Genomic DNA, 19,991 nt, shown 5'->3' with positions numbered 1-19,991 from the left:
ATAAAAAGTGTTCTACAAATTGAAAACAAAATGCTCATTTGGAAAGATTATTTATGCACAACCAACTCTTATACTAATCTAGTCAACCCTTTTGGTTAAATAAAAGTAATTTTTTAGTGCAATTGTGAAAATATTTGATTGAATTAGTGAACATTATTTTCATCCTTTTGCAGGAATAGGATAGGAAACACTAAAGTGTGTAATAAAAAAAATGAAACTAATAGTTAAAATTTTGAAACTCTACTCGTATGAAAGTGAAATATTTTTATATCTTAAGCAATATTGACTCCATCCATATTTTTATATCTTAAGCAATATTGACTCCATCCATCCAATCAGGAGCGAATACCCTATCTTTATCAACATGATTAACCTATTTTTGCAAGATTTCCATCTTCTCCACTTCTTCGATAATACCAAGTTGTTTCTCTTTTTGCGATCCTAGTGAGAAAATGAAAAAGACAAGAAATTACCTTCAATTGATTTGAAAACTTTGATTGGGTTTTTCTCATCAACTTCTTCTTCGTTTCCTTCCTCAGATTCAGTCTCGGGTTCTTTATAAATAACTTGATTTTGAAAAAGATTTGAAACAACAATATACCTCTCTTGATTGCTTGATTCAATCCCCGTTTGAAAAAGTAATCCATAGAAGTAGAAATACTAGTTTTTTAAAACTTGTATTGTCACATACCACCTTTGGTGCACTTCTTGAAAGGATGTTTACAAGTGTTCTTCATAAAGGAATTGTATTTTTCATTATCATTGCTCTGATAACCTTCCCTTTCATTCTAGCTCACAAAAATATTTGAAAAGAAGGCCAGTTGAATACATTGTTTTGCAATAAGAATTAAACATTGCATGAAAATCCTTCAATGAAGAAATATTGGCAAAATGCAAGCTTTTATACCATTTTCTCGCATCTTTGTCTAGAGATATCATGAACATCTTCATGAGAACATCCTTGTCAAAAATTTCAAGTTGATGCATAAGACTAGGAAAATCTTGCAAATGGAAAGAAAAAAATTCTTCATCATTTTCTCTAAATTTTGGAAGGATGCATTCATATTTATTGTTATTAAGCAGTGGATTTGGAAAACCATGTAAATTTGAAAAATCGAGAGGAGCATATTTTGTAACTATTAGTAAAGAAAATGAATATGCCATTAGATAAGAATGGAATCACCAAAATGTGGAGTCACCAGGTGAAACTGTACAGCCTATGTTTGATCTTTGTTCATTTTCAAGAAATAGGTTTGACCTTTGTAATTTTTTAGGGAAATAATTTTTTCAATTATGTTCCCCGGTAATGACACCAAAAGATGTCATTTCTTGAGATGTTCATGAGTGTTTAGGAACTATGCCAAAGCATCTTGGACCCATTTTTGGCCTCAAGCTAGCTTTTGGGGCAAAGAAGGCTCCTTTAGCTATTGATAACAACTCATTACTTACTGTTAGTAAGCACAACATGTTCTTTAAGATCATAAAGCTAGATTTAAAAGAGAAAGGGGTGATAAATAGGGTTTAGAATAAATAGCATTAGACTAAGATAAAACACTAAAAACCTCTTAGATCAAAGGCCTATCCATTTGGCATGGAGTCTCAAAGTGTAGAGCACAATAATTAAAAATGAAAAGGTAGAATAAGCTTAAGAAATATAATAAACCTCAGGTGTGGTAGTGAGTAAGGCAGTCACAACAAACCTAAGATGAAGAAAATTGAACTATTGGGCATCAAAATTAATTTAGTTGATAAGCATATGTTTGATGACTTTAATGATCAACTTAAATGCATATATTCAAGGCATGGAAAAGAGCAGAAGAGAAATCGAATTTCTCTAGCCATACTTTGTTTATTTTACAAACATTTAATACAAACCAAAAATCATAAAGAAATATGAAACTCAAATTTTCTTTGTAAATTCTTGAATATGTGAGGACCTTGGCTTGAAAGTTGCAATAATTATATTCATAATAGAAAAGAAAGTAGGTGAAAAGTGAAAAGCTTAAAACTGAAAATGACATAGAACAAGTCTTTACTATCCTAGAGATATGAATCCAATAAATAATTCACTTGGATTTAAGAAGTTTACAAATATCCTTAAGGATTGAATTACAAAGAAAGCTCCCCTTTCTTGCTACTCCCAAAATCTTTTCTATCCATTTTTTTTAATATATATAAAAATTATTATAGAATAATCTCTTAATTTTGAAAACTTATTTAAAATAAAATATCATATTTTTTTGGTTTTTTAACATCGCTCCAAATATTAGATAATAAAACTAGGACTTGGTGAAAAAGTCTAGGTTCCAACTAAGAAAAAATATTTGATAAATAGGGGAAATTATTTTAGGCGATGAAGACTAGATCAATGAATAAGTGAAACTTGTGTGAAGTCTAGAAATTTTGGTTAAGTTGTTACATCCTCTTTGATCATCATGATTACTTCTAATGAGCTCAAATTAGAGTGTCCATTTTATAAAAAGACATGAATCTCTAGTTAAAGTTTCAATTGTGATATATTTTAAAATATATATATGTAAGTACATGATGGTTGATACTTCTAAATGTTTAGAGTGTAAATTGTTCAATCATAAGTGTTTAATACAATGAAAAAGGCTTTTGTAATATTTATAGTTTTTCTTAATTAAATTACACAAGATGATTTCATTTAAATATAAATTATAGTTTCAAGCATTAACTATTTATTTGAAAGAAAAAGCTTTTGAGATTTATTTGATAGTGATATGATTTGAAAAATGTAGTTATAATGATATCTTACATAAAAAAGACTTATCTATTTTTATTTTTTTTTAACCGCAACGGATATTTTATTAAAGGGTGGCCAAAGCCATATCAAGTTTTACAATTTCCTGTTTCTAAAAGAACAGATTTCTGCATTTACAAGATCAACTTGTCCTTTCAAGGAATGGCTGCCATGTACGGTTCTCCTGCATCTATGCTGATCATGTTCTTTTCTAGATTACATCCAATATTTGCCAGGCTGTCTGCTTCTGTGTTTAATTCTCTTAGGATGTGGTAGATTTGAACTGAAGAGAAGTCCTTCAAGAGTCTATTCACTCTTAAAATCTGTTTGTTCAATATTGGATCCTTGAGCCCTTTCTTATTTAATAGAGATTTTATCAGCAATTCTGAGTCTCCAAACACTAGAATTTCCTTTGGGTTTCCTTTTCTGACCTGTTGGCAAGCTTTTAAAAGACTGAGGACTTCTGCCTGATTGTTGGTTTTAATTCCGAGACCCCAGCTGTAATCCTCTTTTCTTCCATTCGGGAAGTAGATGACCCCCCCAGCTCCTGACCTACCTGGATTACCTTTTGAAGCTCCATCAAAGAAAATAGTGCATTTTCCTTGAGATTTCCACCACTTCTAGAAGTTTTCCAAGGTGTCTCGAATCTGCCAGTTTTCCTTGTGTTTTGGGTGAGTAATTAAAGAAGGGCTCGATGAAGGAATGTAATCACCCAGCCATGCTCTTTCTTCTTCTCTTAGGGAGCTGTCTCTGACATTGGTTTGCCTCAGAGTTTCTATAAGTAGTTTCTTGGCCTTTTCTGCGACATTTCCTGCAGACATTTCTTTTTGGTTAAAAACAATTTCATTCCGGGAGAGCCACAACTTCCAGCACACATATTTTGGAGCTGCAATCCACACCTTATGCCAAAGAGTCTTGTCTGTGATGCTGTAAGGATACCGAGCTTTCCAAGACAGAAACATGTCTGTTATTGAACAATGCACCGGTGGACTAACATTCAGTCCCGCCAAGAAGCTGGCCCAGGCCATCTGTGCATACTCACATTCAATGAACATGTGAGCTGAGGTCTCCAAGGCTTTTTTGCAGAACACGCATCGATGTGGACCTGCAATGTTCCTTTTACAAAGATTTTCTCCAGTCAGTATTTTGTTATGAAACAAGGTCCAGAAGAAGAAATTGATCTTCGGGATGCTGAAGTTTTCCCAGATCTGCCTCCACACTGCTTCCGGATGCAAAGAGTCCTTTTTGCCTTGCATCTGTAAGTACCCTTGCTTGGCTGTGTAAACCCCTGTTTGTCCCCAACCCCATGAATCTTCCTCGTCTTTGTGCACTGGAGTGAAATCTGTGATTGCATCCATGAAGTAGTTCAGCTGATTTTTTAGGTGTGCTGGTATGTTGGGCAGAGTCCAACACTGCCAATTGCCTTTATTATCCCACTCTGCAATGTCCTCGATTTTCCTGATTCCTTTTGATCTTAACCATACTCTTAGATCTGCGATTTCGTTTATGACCGAAAGAGGAGGGTGGCCCATGATTCGGTCTCTCCACAGCAATGATTTTTTGCCGTTCCCTGGAATTTTATACAAATGTGTCCTGAAGAAGTCTAACCCTTTGCAACAAAGCCTCCAAGCCTGTGTTCCTCCAGGAGAAGGCGCTGGGTTATAGGAAATGATCGACCGATTTCTGAGATATTTTAAATTTAGGAGCTGGCTGATTGGATGCGTGGGTTCAGATATAAGCTGCCACAGAAGTTTGCAACCCAAGGCGAGATTTGCATGTTGGGGGTCTCTGATTTGGAGTCCACCTTCAGCAATGGGGCGCTTCACCATTTCCCAATTAACTAAGTGAAAACGATTGTTGTTCCCCTTCCCTCCATTCCACAAAAAATTCCTCATTAAACAAGAGATCTGGTCTGCGATTTGCCTTGGAGCCATTAACAAGGAGGCTTGGAAAGTGGGCAATGCTGAGAGCACCGAACGAATGAGAGTGAGCTTGCCGCCTGTGGAAAGCCAGACTCCGCCCCACGCTGCTATCTTTTTTTTAAACTTGGATATTACCTCCTCCCATAAATAATTTCGGTTGGATCCCATCGTCAACGGGAGACCAAGGTACTTTATTTTATCCCACTCTGCATAGCCTTTGAATCCCAATTCACTGGCTATCCTTTCAATTGTTTGTTGATCGGTATTCCATCCATAGACTGCACTCTTCCTCTCACTGATAAGTGCTCCAGTGACACTACAGTACTTTTGTAGAATTGTCTTGAAGGATTTAGCAATTCTCATGGAAGCGCCCCCGAGCAAAAGGGAATCATCGGTAAAAAGCGCATGGTTTACTGGGGCTGCGCCTTGTACGATTCTTATCCCAGGAATGATGCCACTTTGTTGCTCCCGTGTCAACTTTCTGCTTAAAGTGTCCGCCATCAGAATATAGAGAAAGGGAGACAAGGGGCAACCTTGCCTCAGTCCCCTGGTGGCTAAAAAGAACTCTGTTGGTCTCCCATTTACCATTGGAGCTATCCAGATGTTTTCAATGCAGGCTTTAATAAGGTTTATGAATTCCTGTCTAAACCCGAAGGCTGCAAGCACCCTAAGCAGGAAAGAACGGTTAACACGATCAAAAGCATTACTCATATCTAGTTTAATAATCATACCTTGCTCTTTCCGAGAGTGGCTGGAATGGAGAGCCTCTTGGATTTGAATGACATTGTCCAAAATTTGCCTGCCTTTCACAAATCCTCCTTGGGCTGGAGAGATGAGTTTTTGGAGAAGAGGCTTAATTCTGTTTGCCAGCAGTTTAGCTACGATCTTGTATGATGTATTACAAAGAGAAATCGGCCTGTATCTGTCAAAGGATCCTGGGTTTGTTTCTTTTGGAATTAAGGCAAGGAATGTCGATTTTATTCCTCCACCCACTTTTGCCTTTCTCAAGGTTCCTCTTATCATTCTGAAGAGGTCGGTTTTGATAATCTCCCAACAAATTCTATAAAAATGTGCTGTGAAACCGTCGGGACCTGGGGCTTTGTCTGGCTCCATAGCCCAGACTGTATTAGTTATCTCTTCTTCCGTTACAGGTCTCATCAGAGAGTCATTATCTTCCTCACTGACTAGATTTGGAATGGTTGAGAGAAACTCTACTTCATCCTCCTCATTCCCATTACTTTCTGCACTCAGAAGATTCTGAAAGTGATTTACAGCTGCTTCTTTGATTTGAGAAAATCCTTTATGGACCTGACCACTGGTGCTGGTAATTTCTGTTATATGATTACGCGAAAGACGGGCCCTGCACTGTCTGTGAAAATATGAGGTATTTCTGTCCCCAGATTTGAGCCACAGGCTTCGAGACTTTAAACGCCAATATTCCTCTTCATTTCTGAAGGAACAGTATACATTCCTTTGTGCAGATTTTTCATTAGCTAAATCTGTAGAAGAGGGATCTTTCTCCTCCATTTCAAGTTGTATTCCTTCCAATTGAAGAACTGCCTCCTTCCTCTGTCTATTGGGAGATTGCATGGATTTCTTTATCCAGCTTTTGAGCTCTTTTTTTGTGTTTTTCATTTTTTGTTCCCACACATAGCTTGGGGAACCGAATACATCTATCCTCCATGCTGCTTGAACTGTATCTATAAACCCTTCTTTCCCTGCCCAAAGGGGGTTGAAGCGAAATGGAAGGGGACCTAAGTCTTCTTCTTCTTTTAGGCATAAGAGAATATGCTTATGATCCGATGTGAGCTTTGGGAGAATCTTGGTGAATACTATTCTTTTGTCCAACATTAGAGAGCTGCTGATGAGAAACCTGTCCAATCTGGCAGAAATATGATTTTCTCCGGTTCTATTGTTTGTCCAGGTGTATTTGCCTTTCACTGGTTTGAAGTCTACCAAATCCCATTGCAGAATCAGATTGCCCACTGTATTGATGAAAGGATCTCTAGACTGAATCCCTCCTTTCTTTTCTTTGGGATCTAGAGTTATATTCAGATCACCACCTATGACTAAATTTGAGGGGCTGATTTGCGCTATATAATCCAGGAGTGTCCTCCAACACTCTCTCTTTTCTTCATACTGAACAGGGACATACAAGTTGAACAGAGCGAGGGAAAGATTGCTTACTGTGTGTCGCAGCTCTGTGAAGATCCAATGTTGGGTTGCTAAGAATCGTTCAAGGGAGAAGTCTTTTGTCCAAAAAGTACCTATTCCTCCAGCTGTGCCTCTTGCACTAACAGCCTTTCCTGAATCAAATTTCCATTTCATAGCACTGGTGTTTAGAAGAGTTTCCCCTTCTATTTTGGTCTCTTGGAGCATTAGGATGTCCGCGGTCTCCATCTTCAATAAGTCTTTGATAGCCTCTGTCTTGTTGGGATTACCCAGACCCCTACAGTTCCAAGAGATCAACTGCATCATTTACCGCTAATAGGGATAGGCCCTCCTCCTTTGGAGGCTCTAGGCCTGATATTCCTCCCTAGTGTCATTTCGATAGTAGCTTGACTGCCTAGGGTTTTTTGTCTTTCTGACTCCTCTTCTCTAGCTTCCTTGTTTGATCTTCTCCCAGCCCTTTTTGTTGACCTTTCAAATGTTTCATCATCTGATGATCCCATATTCTCTACGGTTTTCTTCTTTTTTTTTATTATATCTGCGTATGTAGGGGAAGAGATATTGCATGAGTTGGGGATTGGGTTATTACCTGGTTCTGTGGATTCAATATTCTCCTGCTGTGGAGGTTCTTCCTCCCCTGCTTCCGGCGGATTTGAAGGAGGCGCGAGGATTTCAAAGGGGTTTTTGTCCCCCTCATTGCCTTTTTTTTCACTGCTACCAACGTTTTGGTTACTCGTGCTTCCGTTATCTGTTTTGTTCTCTATCCCTTTAGCCTTGTTTTTGTTATTCTGCCTGCTGGATGTTGTCTTCTTTGCCTGTTTCCATTGTTCTTCTTTTTCCTTCTCTGATGTCTCCTCATTTCTTTTTTTGCAGTATCTTGCAAAGTGCCCGTACTCATGACAGAATCGACACTTGAATGGCAGCTGTTCATAATCAAGCTCTTGTATGTGTGTCCAGTTTGCCACCGATAGCTGAATCGCTTCGGGTAATCCTGTTTCCAAATCGACCTCCACGCAGATCCATGCACAAGAGTACTGATCCTTCCGTGGGGCCTGGTCTATGTATTTTCCAAGTGCATTTCCAATGGATTGGAGGGAGCTTTGATTCCAGCAATGCAAAGGAAGATGCGGGAGGCGCACCCAAACAGGAACCGCCTTGGGCACGTCTTGCGCTGGATCAAAATCAGTAGACCATTTGTTCAAGTAGAGACCTTGAGGCCCCATGAAATATGGCCCGTTTCTGAAAATCAGGCCTCTGTCCTCTGTACTGTCAAACAAGAAGACAAAAAACCCTTTGCCTACAAAATAGATCTTGATTCCTTCGTTTACCAAGGGTAGCCAATTCCTTTTGACCCATTCTTCGACTGCTCTCGGGGATGGCCACAAACCGGTGAACTGACCGATCAGACCTTTTTCTGCAAGGTTTAGCGCGGATCTGCAGATTTCCTCCTCAGGTAAGGCTACCTTGGGTATGCTGTCCAGTTTTTTGACGAATTTTTGCTGTTGGCCAGAGGCCTGACGTTTTCCTGTTGCTGAAACGAGAGCCTTGAAGGCTTCGATCTCCGGAGGGAAGGGAGGAGGGGCCGCAGGGCCGCCTCCATGCTCCATGAGGGAGGGCGCAAGCGGGATCTCTCAGAAGACGCGCTAGAATATTTCCAGAGAAAATAAATTAATAAGTTTAAAAAAGACTTATCTATTAACGTGATATACATATTGTGATTTTTTCCAAAAAAAAAACGTTTGTAATTTATTAATAAGAAATAAATTAAAATATAACAAAATGAATGGAATCTATTTAATATTATTATTATTATTTAATTCAATTGACATTATGTTTTTTTATTATTATTCTTTTTATTTATTACTTTATTTTACAAACATTACAATTTATCTCTTCCAACATTTTTTGTGTAGTGAATCAATATTTAAATATTTACATTCATTGCATTGCTTTCCAACCCAATATGGTAGAGATGTTGTAATTTCCTATTCTATTATGTTCAACATTTTGACTTAGTCAAATTACATAAAAATAAAAATAATTAAAATAAAATAGACAATTTACCAATAAATAGCCAATAGGTAATTTTTGGACTCTAGATTTTGAATATAATTTTTTATTTTTTATTTTATATATTTAAAAAATAAATTACTCTCATTAAAATTTTAAAATATCCTTTGAAAAAAAACACTCAATTAAAGATCTCATATAAATTTTAAAATATCTTTGTGAAAAAAAACAATCAATTAAAGATCGCATCGAAAAGCAATTATTCAGATTTCTTATATTTATTTTATATTATTATATTTTTTTTCAAATTAGTTTCCAAATCAACATATTATTAGAGTGATACTAAATTTTGGAGTTGTGACCAATAAGAAAAATCATATCTTTATGGAAGAAGAAGCATTAAATTAAAGATTTAAAACTTCAGTTTGGTAAAATATTTTTTTGGTGTAAGGTGTGAAGTCTTTTTATTGGTAATCAAAAAATTTAAATTTATTTTTCTATTACTCTTCATATAAGAAGATTGATTGACATATATTTTGAATGCATGATCACATGATTTATAAATGATATCACATGTTGTGCTTATTGTTAAACAAATAACTGTCTAGAGGGGCTCTCCACCCAGTATAGTAGAGATGTTGTGCTATCTACCAAGCTCCTAAATGGAACAAATTTTTTGAAATACAAACATTCTTTTAAAGTGAAAAGATATTTGATCCCTCTAAACACTTAAACAAATCCAGAATAAAGATAAATTTAAGCTAATTTACAAACACTACAATCTCCCATAATAAACTACAAAGTCCATTCTCAATATAATTACGTTTTAAAATTAAATAATCTAGATATATTTTAATATCTTATTTTTCTAAATTTAATAATAATGCAACTTTTTATGACATTCATTAAAAAAATTAGCAATGCTTTTAATATATAATTCATATAATAATAATCATTTAATTTGAAAAATTGGGAAAAATGTACCTACTTTACCGGACCATTACATTTTGCATTAATTTTGTTTCGGTGAATTACATTTTTTATTCGATCCACAATAACTCTTTAAATAGAACCCAATATTTTAATGCCATCTATATATTTACTTTTATTTTAATTTAAGGAATTAAATTATATCAAATAACATTTTGATTTTACCAAGTTCTCACCATCCTAAAAATAGATGGTCCACTTTTTCAATCCAATAAATGCACTAGCTCCCTTCTCAAAAAAATGAACTATAGCACCAATTAAGCTCAACTCAGCGCAACCACTAAAACTAAGCTCAACGGTGTAATCACCCAAAACAAAACAAACTCAAAACTGGCCTGATAATCGTTGCAGCTGTTCATTCCGAATCTAAACAATTTCAAGTGAGTTTGTTCGATTTTAAACTCTGGGTTATTATTATTATCTTGTGCAGTAGAACAAGTTACAACCCACTTGTGCCTACAACACATAAAAACTGTAGAGAGGCCCTACCACAGATCTCAGAAATTCAATTTAAGAGAGTAAAATCAACTACAAAGTTCTACTCGTCAGATTTGTAATAGAAATGATATTGCTTTCTTCAATATTATCAACAGAAAATAACATATTACAACGCTTCCCTCGGGGATAAGTCGTCCAAAACCCGTAGGTGCGTTGATTCAGTGTCACACTGCCAATTATTAGTGAGTCGAAACTAAACGCCAATGATGGGTTGGCTACCAGCTGATTTGGGGAAGAATAACTCCACTACAAAATAATATAACAACAATTAAATATAAATGCACCCACATAAAGACACAGATTTGAACTTAGACAAAATCTTTTGCAAGAGAAATCTCCAATTACATATTAATTGATATACCAGTTAACTACAGATATTTTGGATCCTTTTTCTGTCAATACCTACCCAGATTTTTATGGTGGTCACATGCAATCCGAAACAGTTTTTGCTGTTGACCTCCACAAATTTCTTGTTCTGAGACCCCAACGAACCTTTCCACCCTTTTTAGTCCCTTGCTTTTATTGCCGCGTCTTTATCTTTTCTTATGAGGAAACAAGCAATGTTCATGAATATCTGCTTCTCCTCTTCATCAAGAGCGTCTAACAAAATTTTAAATGAGTTAGGATAGTATGTTGCCCATTTATCTCACTTGCATTTCTCAATACTGCAAACTTTTAGATTCAAGATGTCTCCCTAACATTTCAATAGTTAGTGGCAATCCCATTTCTATTACTGAGTATGCACTGAATTGAGTTCACCACGATTGTAAAAATTGGGAAGTACGATGACAAAAAAAATAAACATCTGAACAAACATAGGAGATAGTTCCCATTCAATAACCCTTGATTGAAGCCCCTGCAAGAATTAAGTTCCATATGATGACAATTTTGTATTAAAATAACTGTTAGCTCTGTGACAGAGATGGAGTTTTGCATGGTAATTATATATATGTGTAATATAAATGAATTGCACAGAGCGTGAAATTTTCTTTGGAGTGCATGCATTTTCCTACGAACTGCTCAAGTATATCATCATTCCAATATGCAATATTGGAAAACATTAGACATTCAAAAACCAATGGATAGTAGTTACATTAAAAAAAACTGAAGCTTCAGCAATGTCTAACAGCAAACATAGAACTCGCACATCCACTTAACTTCAAATCCAGGAGAATGAAATGTGATCCTATGCCGAACAGATTCGTCAAACTGCGGTGATCCTTAAGTCGATTGCAGATTTGGATCGGATAGACATGGACGCGATCAATTTTTTTTTACCGCGCCATGTCTGTCGGATCCCGGAATATTCACCGTCGAACTGCAGAGCTTGGCTTATGCTTTTTTTTTGCGGTCAATGTTACCTGCAAAGCATTTCAATCATTTTTAAATGGGTACCAGGGCAATTACATCATGGTCTACACAGATATTTTGAATTTGAAAACCAAACACGGGAGTGTCGAAATTTTGAAAATGAAATCGAAATTCAAATGAGAGGTACTGCTTTTAGAAGTCTTTATATAAACGGACGTCAACGAACGTCAACGGAGAGGTCCCGCTGGACACGTCGCCAAGCCTAAGGAATGTGCAATCGAGATAAGCTAGGCGTGTGAAAAGTAGTTGAACTCAACAGGTTCGTTGCGTTGGATTCAAGGACTCGTGGTCATGATCGACACATCAAACTCGCGTTGAATTTGAGGATCGAAACCAGTGTCCATAGAAACATCAAAAATTGAAGAGGTGGAGAAACGACTGGCGCAAGACCATTCTTCCGGAAAAAGAAGGCGCAGACAGTATAAGAAAACCACTCCACAAAGCAACAAATTAGTGAGATATAGTCATTCACAGGGATAAGTACACTTGATGAAAAAGAAGGCGCCAACCGTATAAGAAAACCACTCCACAAAGCAACAAATTAGTGAGATATAGTCATTCACAGGGATAAGCACACTACATGATTATGACATGTCCCTCTGTTATGGAAGTTCCAAGTTGTAGTCTCGTTTGGAAAGTCAAGCTCAACGAAGGACACAAAGTCAAATGCCAACTAAGTTAGTGTGGGAAAGGAGCCGTTGAACTAAAAGACTATTCCAGAAGAAAGGGACACTGAATTAAAAGCTTTTTCTGCCAGAGGAGCCAACTTACTTTTGTATCCTCTAGAATCCAGAAGCAACCAACTTGCTTATGAGGTAGGCTACTTTGACAGAGTGAGATTTCGTATTCATTTGATCCTATTTAATTCGTGTGAGATTCCGTATCCATTTGATCCTATTTAATTAGGGCCAGAGAACACTTCAAAAGATTCCATGCACACACACAAACGCGTTTTACGTCTCTAGATATTTGTAATCCCACAGAACGTTCTTTAGCGTCATAGAACACTACCCAAAAGATATTTGCGCTTACAGCAAACCATGTCATTCTCATCCATTTCCGCAGATATTCAGTCGCAGAAGTGTAGTAGCTCCCAGTACCTTTGAATTAGTTTCTAGTCACTAATTCAAGTAATAAGGTGGAAAGTAGTTCAGATGTAGATGAGAAGATTTCCCGCACTCCAATGTAGAAGGAAGTTAATTTAGGCGGCCTTTCATCATAAGGAAGAGAAGAAAATGACAAAAACTCTTCCCTATCAAGATCTTGGTGAAGAAGTCTATGGTATCTATGGTAGATGTCCTATTTTATTCTAGTTCATAGGTCAATCTCTTAGTAGTTGACCTCATCAACAAGCTTGGGCTTGCTTTTCACAATCATCCAAACCCATAACCATTTGGTGGGTGAACAAGGATGTAGAAATCAAGATCATGAAATAGTGTAAGATCAAATTTGTTGTAAGTGCAGAGTTTATTGTTGAAGTTAAGCTAGACATAGTACCCTTGACATGTGTGGTGTAGTGTTTGGAAGCCCCTACATGTATATGAGGGATGCGATCTTCATGTAATGAGAAAACCTGTACTACTTGATCAAGTATCGGAAATCCTACATCATTAATGCACACAAAGGTGAATCAAAGATCTCACTGGGAAGTGTAAACCCAGCTAAAAAGTTGATTAGTTCTAATAAGAAACATGTGTTACTTTTCTTAAGAGAGAATCAACCGGGTGATCAATTTGGAAAGGAAAAGGCATGCTTAGAGGGATGCACTAAAGAGAAAAGAAGTAGTTGGAGTTGTTAAAAACATACAGAGGGATGTTCAAGGAGCCTAAGGAGTTGTAACCACCTAAGAGGGAAGTTTTCTCCATTATCAAATATTTGATTTATAAATTATTCTAGAAGCATGTGAAGTGAAGAAGAAGTTGCAATAATTGTTAGAACATGGAGTGATTTGTCCAAGCACCTCACCTTATGGGTCACCTATCATTATTGTGCCCAAGAAGGATGGGACTTGCTAGATATGTATCAACTACAAAGTGTTGAATAATATTTCATTCAAGAATCAATACCCTTTACCCAGGATCGATGATTTGTTGGACCAATAGAAACATGCCATGTACTTCACAAAGCTGGATATGAAATTAGGGTACCACCAAGTACATGTCAAAGAGAAATACACCTGAAAGACTACCTTCAAAACAAGACAAGATTTGTATGAATGGTTTCTCATGCCACTTGATTTATGCAATGCACCAATTATATTTATGAGACTAATGGATGATGTATTATGTCAATATTTAGATCCATTTATTATAGTATATTTGGATGATATATTGGCTTATATCTCTACATGAGAGGAGCACATCTCACATCTAATGTAGGGGTTAGAAACTAAAAAAATCCTTAGTTTCTAGCTAGCTTCAAGAAATGTGAGTTTTCTCGATAATCGTTGTTGTATTTAGAGTATGTGATTGGTGGAGGGGGACTCAAGATAGATCCCACAAAGATGGATCTCATCATAAAATGGCTAGTTCCTACAAATTTCATTAAATTTCGGAGCTTTATTGGGGAAGTACGGTGCCTATGGAAGTTCATAGAATATTTTTCGTTGGTAGTTGTACCACTCCATGTTGTAATAGTAAGTGGCAAGATTTCTAATTTGGGGAAGAATTAGGTAAAGATTCTGACAAGCTAAAAAGGAAGACCAGTCAAGCATTGATTCTCACATTACCTAACGTGTCAAAGCCTTTCAAATCAAAGATAAATGCAAGTGGGCATGTTATGAGAGCAATATTGATACAAGGAGGTAAGACAATTTTCTATAATTTGGAAATGTTTCAAGGTAGAGTATTAAACCACCCTACCCATGATAAGGAACTATATGCCTCTAGTATACACTATTAAGAAGTAGAAATATTATATGATGGGAAGGAGACCATTATCCGCAAAGATCACTAGCCAATGTAGTATTTGCATGCCCAATGTAAGCTTCAACAAGCTAGAAATTACAAGTGGGTGGGGTTCTTACAACAATTTCATCTAGTCATCAAGTATAAGAAGGGAAGCACTAATAATTTGGCAAACATGATATCAAGACCACCCATAACCAAGATCACAGTTTTGGGAAATTTATGCACATGGATTTATTTACCCATTATGCATACGAAGATGGATACATGGAAGATGAAGAATTCAAGGAGGTGTTTCAAAAAGTGACTCGGCCAAATTCATATAGAAGGTGATAACAAGGATGATATCATCCCTAGAATGGGTTTCTCTACAAGCTAGATAAGCTTTGTGTCCCTAAAGGTGAAATTGCAACTTATCATGGAGGCTAACACCTCCAAATTTGCAAGACATTTTAGTGTTGGGAAGACAACTTCTAACGTAAAAAAATATGTGTACAAGCTCATAATGCAAGAAGATGTAGCATAGTATATTAGATGATGCATACTTCATTATACCAACAAGTTATGTAACAAAAAATAAGGCTTGTACCATCCCTTATGTATACCAGTTGACCTTAGGAAAGCATTTCCATGGATTTTATGGATGTTTTACCAACAATAAAGAAGCGACATGACTATTTATTTGTGGTAGTCGACATGATCAAACAAAAGGGGATTATTATGCCATGTAAAAGGCCATCAAAAGACAAGAAGCAACAAACATGTTCTTTGAATAGGTTTGGGTGCACTTTGGGATACCAAGGAGCATCATCTTAGACACATACATGAGATTCCATGGTGTCATTTGGGCTACAAATTAGGACAAGATGGACACTAAATTGGAGATATCAGTATTCCATATGTGAGGAAATGGGTAGACTGAAGTAGTCAACAAGACTTTGGCGCAAGCTTTTAGGGGTTACAATTAGAAGCATCTTAAGACCTAGATGAAAATTTGATTATATCTAGAATTCTTATAACAAAGTAGTCCACAATTCTATTGGTAAGTCCCATTTTGAAACTTGTTTTGGGTATTTTCTACCTTCACCTTTGGATGTTGTATATGGATAGAAAGGAGGAGTGAAGGGACACATCACGTGAGAAGCATTGAAAGAAAAAAAGTTTGTTGAAAACATTCAGCAGGTCCATTTGCAAGTACAAGAGATACTGAAGAAGTCATGGGATATGTACAAGGCTCAATATGAGCAACATAGAATAGAGAAATCATTCAAAGTTTTAGATAAATTTTGCTTACAACTAAATAAGGAAAGATTACAAGGTCCCAGTAAGAAGATCAAGGTTCTGCGGTATGGTCAATTTCAAATATTGGAGAAGGTGGGAGAGAATTCCGACATACTCAATCTTCCCCCATACATGCACATTTACTCAGTAGTGAATGTAGGTTTTAACCCTGTACAAAAATTACCTGCATACGAATTCTAAAACACAGAAAATAAATAATGCGAGAGCATAACACATATAACGCATATACACAGAGATTTCCCCTGGATCCCAAAACCAGGACTACCAGCTTGATTTCTCATTATGTTCCTTTCAATGTTATAGTACATATTTATACATGTCGAAGCATCCAATACCATGGACCGAAAACCATCGCGTCCAAAAAACATGTGCGAAATTCATGCACAAAACCATAGGTGGGTCCGACCAACCTAACATAGGGTCCAAAACCAAAATTTTCCGAGGTGCTGGCCCAGACCCCATAAAGTGGGGTTACGGGTGCCCCTCAAACCCCCTGTTAACTACGTGGAAAGAATATAACACAACCCAACATTCTCCCACTTGTTATTTTCTTTCCACAGGGGGCCCGAAGAGAGATTAGTCATTTTTCCAGACTTGAAATGCCCATTGTCTCTCTACACCAAGAGAACTTCTCAGAGCTCACAGATTTTGTTAATGCATCTGCAGTATTCTTCAAAGTGTCCACCTTTACCAGCAACACCTTTTTGTCTTCTATCATATCCCTCACGAAGTGATATTGAACATCAATGTGCTTTGTCCTTGAACGATATGCGGGATTCTTTGCCAAGAAAATTGCACTTTGGCTGTCACAGTCTATCCTTATAACTTCCTGTACTAACCCCATACTTGAACACAATCTCTGCAACCAAACTGTTTCCTTACTTGCATGAGTGGCTGCCATGTATTCTGCCTCTGTAGTTGACAGTGCCACTACAAATTGTTTCTTACTCATCCAATTGACTGCACCTCCAAATAGGTTAAACACATACCCACTTGTAGATCTTCTCTGATCCAGATCTCCAGCCCAGTCTGCATCAACAAAGCCATTAATATCCAACACTCTGTCAAATCCTGGTCTTCCTTGGTAGCACAAACCATAATCACTAGTGCCACGCAAATACCTGAAAACCCGCTTCACTGTTGTCCAGTGCTCCTTCCCTGGTTTTGACATAAACCTGCTCAATACTCCCACTACATGTGCAATGTCTGGTCTAGTACAGACCATTTCATACATCAGGCTACTGACTGCACTTGCATATGGAACACGGGACATGTCCACTTCCTCTTCTTGTGTCTTGGGACACTGTTCAGCAGATAACCTCACACCTACAGGAATAGGAACCTTCACTGGCTTACTGTCCTGCATATTAAACCTCTGCAATATTGTCTCGACATACTTCCTCTGGTTTAACCAAAGCTTCCTCTTTGCCCGATCTCTTTTAATTTCCATGCCCAAAATATAGTTTGCAGCACCAAGATCTTTCATGTCGAATTTGGAAGACAATTGGGTCTTCAAATCCTGGATAACTTCTTTGTCATTTCCAACCAACAACATATCATCCACATACAAGACCAGATAAATAACATGGTCACCAATTAATTTAAAATACACACAGTGATCTGCTTTGCTTCTGGTGAAGCCAAGTCCCCGTATAAATGTATCAAATTTCCGATACCACATCCTTGGTGATTGTTTTAACCCATATAGAGACTTTTTAAACTTACATACTAGTTCTTTCTTACCCTTCACCGTAAAGCCTTTAGGTTGCTTCATGTAGATCTCCTCTTCCAGATCCCTGTGAAGAAATGTTGTCTTCACATCCATCTGTTTTACCTCAAAATCAAAAGCAGCAACAATAGATAAAAGTAATCTAATAGAAGTTACCTTGGAAACAGGAGAAAAAATATCACCAAAATCAATTCCGGGCACATGGGAATAACCTTTTGCTACCAACCAAGCTTTGTATTTCTCCACTTTTCCTTCTGCATTTGTCTTCTTTTTGAACACCCATTTGCTGCCAATGGGTTTCCTTCCAGCTGGCAACTCCACTAGATCCCAAGCCTCATTTTTGTGCAAAGATGCCATTTCATCAACCATGGCCTCTTTCCAGAGTTTTCCATCCTCTGAATCCACTGCTTCCTTCACAATTCTGGGATCATCATCAGTAACAGAAAAAGCAAAATTTGAACAGAAAGCAGATGGACTATGCCTTTCTGGCTACCTTCTTTCTCGAACTGATCTTCTCATAGCCGGAGTTTGTGGCTCTTCATCTTCTAATTCCTCCTCTGCTGTAGAGTCTAATTCTTCCTCCTTTAGCTCAAACTCTATCTTCTCAGGTTCCTTTGGTTGGACTTCATGTTTAATAACATCTTTCACCTCTTTGAACAGTACATCTCAGCTGTACATAACCTTCCTTGTTACTGGGTTCCAAAGCTTATAACCCTTTAAACCATCCTTATACTCAATAAAGATGCACTTTTCAGATTTACTATCCAACTTTGTTCTTTTGTCCTTTGGAACATGTACATATGCATCACATCCAAATACCCTCAGATGTGAAAGAGAGGGTTTCTTACTAGTCCATACCTCTTGTGGAGTATTATCCTCCAACGCTGATGAAGGTGACCTGTTGACCAGGTAACATGCAGTATCCACTGCCTCTGCCTAGAATTCTTGTCCTAACCCGGGACCACTGAGCATGCTTCTTGCCCTTTCCATCAACGTCTTGTTCATTCTTTCTGCAACTCCATTTTGCTGAGGTGTATATGGAGTAGTTTTCTACCATGATATACCACACTTCTTACAGAATTCTTCAAATTCCTTACTACAAAACTATCCACCATTATCGGTCCTCAGCACCTTTATCTTCTTCTATGTCTAGTTTTCCACTAAAGCCTTAAATTCTTTAAACCTATCAAAGACTTCAGATTTCTTCTTAAGGAAATATATCCATGTATTCCTTGAGAAGTCATCTATAAATGATACATAGTACACAGACTTACCCAGTGATGGAACCTTCACAGGTCCAAACACATCACTGTGCACAAGCTCTAATATATGTTTCGTCCTCTTACCACTAGAGGGGAAACTCACCCGATTCTGCTTCCCGTATACACAATTTTCACAGAAATCAAAATCTAGAGAGCTATTACTCATACCTTCTACCATACCTTTACCATGAAGTATTCGAAGGCCCTTCTCTCCAATATGTCCAAGCCTTTGATGCCACATCATGGTCTTTTCTCCAAAGACCACTAGATTTTCTGCTCCACTTTCAAGAACCACGGAACTGTTGCACCCATCAACAACAGTGATACCTTTCAGCTTATACAGAGTTCTAATCCGAACTCCCTGCATCAATACCAGTGCTCCCCGAACCATCTTGCAGGTATGCTTCTCGAACACTATTTTTACACTTGCATCATCCATCTTACTAACAGAAATCAGATTTCTGAATAATGCAGGAATATGCAGAACACCCGGAAGTGTTCTAGCCCTTCCACCTTACAACTTAATTTTACTTTTCCACGACCAATGATTCTAGACTTCCTTTCATCCCCCAAGAAGACCTCACCACCATCATATTTCTCATACTCACAAAACCACTCTCTGTGGGGAGTGAAGTGAAAGGATGCACCTAAGTCAATCAACCATGCCTCATGATCTACATGTGTACTTGAAGAAGCCAAGTACACATCCCCTCCTTCATCTGAGGTGGTTTTCGCCTCTGCAGAAGGAGCCTCATCAGATCCCTTTCCTTTGTCATGAGATTTAAATTTACAGTCCCTTTTGAAGTGGCCTTCCTTTCCGCATTTCCATCACACCACCTTTACAGGTTTTCCTGGAGATTTAGATCTCCCTCTAGATTTAGATCTCCCACTCGATGACTTATTTTTGTTTTTGTTTTGGGACCGTCCTCGTACAGACAAGACATCACCATTTTTTCTCTCCATATTTTTCCGTCTCATCTCCTCTGTTAGCAAGGCTGAGACTATTTCATCAAACTGCAAGGCAGTTGCATTGCTACCTGTTGCAATAACCAGACTATCCCACGAATC

This window comes from Pinus tabuliformis, chromosome 4_1 (genome assembly GCF_031772625.1).
Source record: "Pinus tabuliformis cultivar Carrire ecotype Pingquan chromosome 4_1, CPIR1, whole genome shotgun sequence".
In the NCBI taxonomy this organism is placed as follows: domain Eukaryota; kingdom Viridiplantae; phylum Streptophyta; class Pinopsida; order Pinales; family Pinaceae; genus Pinus; species Pinus tabuliformis.
The sequence above is the reverse complement of the archived record's forward strand: the minus strand, read 5'-3'. Positions refer to the sequence as shown.